Here is a 4,557-nt window from a genome sequence, read left to right as displayed (position 1 = left end):
CTTCCTTCCGGTTCGACGGCGGAGCGCAGGAGTCGTAAAGCGAAGGCATATCCGGAAGTTCGTCACTGTTCTTTTCGCGGTGTTCTTATTTAGCCTTCGAGGCTGATAGACACCGGAGGATGTTTACAGTTACGTCATGGGGCATCCGGCGACACTCCGAGAGCTTCAAGTTCCATGAAACGTGGCGGCCTTGGAGTTGGAGTTGGAAGCGGAGACTGGCTGATGTCCCACAATGCCGTGCGGGCCGCTCTGGCCACTCTGTATCCCGCAATGACCCGCGGTTCCTGCCTTCTTTAAAAGAGCGTGTGTTTCGAGTTTCACCGTTAGGGGGAGTTCGAGTCTTTCAGGCAGGTTTTTGTGGCTACTCACTGAGCCTTCAGCGGTTTCGGAAACAGACCAGGAGGTGCAAAGTCACCTGAGTAGATCAGACTACTAGTTTTGGGGGTCGCTGCCAGTGTTCAAACCATAGCTCCGCAGTTCTCAGACTTTCTTGTTTGACAAAGATTCCTGGAGTGCTAATTTGAAAAATGAAGATTCCGGGTCCTCTTCCATAGACTGTTATACCAGCGTGGCTTAGCTGGAGCCCAGAAACCTGCATTTTAATTGGTTGTGATTCTGAAGTGGCGACTCAGGAACCACCTTCCTACGATGGCAACTGTGCTGTCTTTTTGGAAACAGCCTACGGAGTTTGACCTGCAGCACGCCAGGCCTCCCTGTCCATCACCAACTCCCGGAGTTCACTCAAACTCATGTCCATCTAGTCGGTGATGCCATCCAGCAATCTCATCCTCTGTCGTCCCCTTCTCCTCCTGCCCCCAATTCCTCCCAGGATCAGAGTTTTTTCCAATGAGTCAACTCTTCACATGAGGTGGCCAAAGTACTGGAGTTTCAGCTTTAGCATCATTCCTTCCAAAGAACACCCAGGACTGATCTCCTTTAGAATGGACTAGTTGGATCTCCTTGCAGTCCAAGGGATTCTCAAGAGTCTTCTCCAACACCACAGTTCACAAGCATCAATTCTTCGGCACTCAGCTTTCTTCAGAGTCCAACTCTCACATCCATACATGACCACAGGAAAAACCATAGCCTTGACTAGACAGACCTTTGTTGGCAAAGTAATGTCTCTGCTTTTGAATATGCTGTCTAGGTTGGTCATAACTTTTCTTCCAAGGAGTAAGCGTCTTTTAATTTCATGGCTGCAATCACCATCTGCAGTGATTTTGGAGCCCCCAAATAAAGTCTGACACTGTTTCCACTGTTTGCCCATCTATTTGCCATGAAGTGATGGGACCAGATACCATGATCTTCATTTTCTGAATGTTGAGCTTTAAGCCAACTTTTTCACTCTCCACTTTCACTTTCATCAAGAGGCTTTTTAGTTCCTCTTCACTTTCTGCCATAAGGGTGGTGCCATCTGCATATCTGAGGTTATTGATATTTCTCGCGGCAATCTTGATTCCAGTTTGTGCTTCTTCCAGCCCAGCGTTTCTCATGATGTACTCTGCATAGAAGTTAAATAAGCAGGGTGACAATATACAGCCTTGACATCCTCCTTTTCCTATTTGGAACCAGTCTGTTGTTCCATGTCCAGTTCTAACTGTTGCTTCCTGACCTGCATATAGGTTTCTCAAGAGGCAGATCAGGTGGTCTGGTATTCCCATCTCTTTCAGAATTTTCCACAGTTTATTGTGATCCACACAGTCAAAGGCTTTGGCATAGTCAATAAAGCAGAAATAGATATTTTTCTGGAACTCTTGCTTTTTCTATGATCCAGCGAATGTTGGCAATTTGATCTCTGGTTCTTCTGCCTTTTCTAAAACCAGCTTGAACATCTGGAAGTTCACGGTTCACGTATTGGGGAATTTCAAAACATCTGAAAGAATCTGAGCACGAGATTTGTGTTCAAACCTCAAGATTCTTTACTACCTGGTCTCCTAGGCTTCCTTTTCAGTCTCCTGGCCTGTCTCCTTTATTGGAAAATGTACTTGCTGTTAGAGCTGATATTTATTCTTGGCTCTGCCACTTTAGCAGTGTAGCCTTCACATCTCTGGGCCTCAGTTTCTTTATTTGTAAATTGAAGATGAGAAAAGGAGGTGCTGTGAGGGTAAAATATATGTATGTGAAAATAGGAATTCCACTTACCAGTTGGACAAACTCGGGCTTGTTAATTGATCTCTTTGAAACCTTATTCATGTATAAAATGAAAATGTTAACAGCAGCATCTGTTTCTATAAATTCTCTTCTAATCCACTCATCATCCAGTTTCCCTAATTTTTGTTCACGGTACCCAGTGGATGATGCTTATTGAAAAACCTTGTAGTCATCATTGGTAGTTCCTTTTCCCACTGCATTCAATCCTTCAGCAAGTCCTCTTTATCCTTTTAGAATACATTTTGAGGGAATCTGCAGGTAGCCCTGTGGTTAGGACTCTGCACTTCCATTGCAGGGGGCGTGGGTTTGATCCCTGGTCAGAAAACTAAGATCCTGCAACCTCACAGCATGGCCAGAAACGAAACAAAAAATGAACCATGGTAAATGCCACCACTTGCCCTCACCATCTTCAGCCTCATGCTTGGGCCCCCAGCGTCCACTTGTGTTCCTCTAGGGTTCTTTCTTTGTGTGGTGATCAAAGCAATCTATTCACAACCTTCTAGTAGCTTCCCATTATATACTTGGAATAAAATATGAAAGTCTTCCTATGACCTATCTGGTCCTAGCTTTCTATCATCTTTATATCCTGCCATTTTATATTCACTCTTCTCTAGCTCCAGAGAAGGCACTGGCGACCCACTCCAGTACTCTTGCCTGGAAAATCCCTTGGATGGAGGAGCCTGGTAGGCTACAGTCCATGGGGTTGCTAAGAGTCGGACACAACTGAGCAACTTCTCTTTCACTTTTCACTTGCATGCATTGGAGAAGGAAATAGCAACCCACTCCAGTGTTCTTGCTTGGAGAATCCCAGGGATGGGGGAGCCTGGTGGGCTGCTGTCTATGTGGTTGCACAGAGTCGGACACGACTGATGTGACTTAGCAGTAGCAGCAGCAGTAGCTGCTCTTGCTCACATGCTGTTTTTTTTTTTTTTTTTTTTTCAATCATGCTGCATGACTTGCAGGATAGTTCCTTGACCAGGGATCGAACCTGGGCCCCAGCAGTGAAAGTGCTGAGTCTTAACCACTGGACCACCAGGGAGCCCCAATCATGCTTTTTTTTTTTTTTAATGCCACAGGGCTGTGGAAAGAATTAAATGAGTTAATTTAAGTGCTTGGAATAGTACCAGGCATGTGGCAAGCGAGAGAGTGAATGAGGACAGGGCAAGGCTACCCAGAGGGGTGGTTGGTTGTGGACACAGGCAGTGAAGATGTAGGGGAGATGTATTCCCGGCACCAGAGAACAGCAGGCAGCAAGGTCTCAAGCAGGAAGAAGCCTGGGTGTGACCCAGAAAAAGGAAGTTTCCATTTAGAAATGTGCAGGCCATGGAACAGAGTATGGGATTTTATCCTCAGGATAAAAGTAAGCTACTGAGGGATTTTAAAATGGGGAGGGAAGGAGGGAGGTCATGACCTGATTTAATGTAAAGGAGGGTCATCCCTACTGCCTGTGGAGACTCAAGAGTTGGGTAGGCAGAAAGAGGCAGCAAAGGTGTCCATTGGGGGAGGAATTTAGATAGGATCTCCCACCTAAGCCCAGGGACCCAGTATTGAGAATAAGACAGACTCTCCAAATTCTTCTCCATCTGGGGTGGGCAGGGACATCACGGCCAAAATGGAAAAGATGATTAAACTCTGACACAAAAGCGAGATTGCAGCAGATGGCCTGTGGGCCCACAGGAAAAAAAAAAAAAAAGAAGAGGAAAACAAAAGACATGATCCAAGCAATCCAGCAAAAGTTAGATCTCCCCTTATAGTGTAGCACATATTACAACTTACTATTGATATTCAGTACACTGACATTAATTGAATCCTTATTTATGTGCCCGGGGTAATGTGCTGAATTCATTTTCTCATTTAATTTTCACAAAACCCCTATCCACTCATTCAACAATTCCCCAAATATGGATCACCAGTCACTGTTCTAGGTAGGACAGCAAAGCCTCTGCTTCCCAGAGCTGACACTCTAGAAGCAGAGACAGAGCTTAGACAAGGAAGCAAAAATATTTCAGCACATGATGACAATTATGAAGAAATGAAGCAGAGGAAGAGGTGAGGAGGGACGGAGGAAGATGCAGCCGTTTTAGAAGTGATGATCAGAGATGATCTCACTGGGGAGATAACTCTTGAGCAGACACAAGGATGCTGGGACCAGGCCAGCTGTGGGTCAATATGGACTCATGTGTGGAGCACCTGAGGGGGTGAGGGAAGGGCCTGTGTTCTCAGTTGCTAGAACAGTGTCTGACATACAGCAGGTGACCAGTAAGCATTTGTTGACTAATCAGTGTATAAAAAGATCAAAATTAGTATGAGATCATTTATTCAGCTTGCATTGTAAGAGCCACCACTTTGCAGCAGGACCCTGTATTTATAACAATCCATTGTAAGATTCTTCAAAGAACGTCTCTT

The 4,557-nt window shown here is 45.3% G+C and overlaps 1 non-coding gene across 1 annotated transcript; it reads right to left on the bottom strand.

The window, feature by feature from the left end:
* Positions 1-3,118: 3,118 nt before the first annotated feature.
* Positions 3,119-3,190, bottom strand: TRNAE-UUC (transfer RNA glutamic acid (anticodon UUC)). The gene has a single exon. It is a non-coding gene; the product is annotated as a tRNA-Glu (tRNA).
* Positions 3,191-4,557: the final 1,367 nt, after the last annotated feature.

This window comes from Bos mutus, chromosome 5 (genome assembly GCF_027580195.1).
Source record: "Bos mutus isolate GX-2022 chromosome 5, NWIPB_WYAK_1.1, whole genome shotgun sequence".
In the NCBI taxonomy this organism is placed as follows: Eukaryota; Metazoa; Chordata; class Mammalia; order Artiodactyla; family Bovidae; genus Bos; species Bos mutus.
The sequence above is the reverse complement of the archived record's forward strand: the minus strand, read 5'-3'. Positions and strand labels throughout refer to the sequence as shown.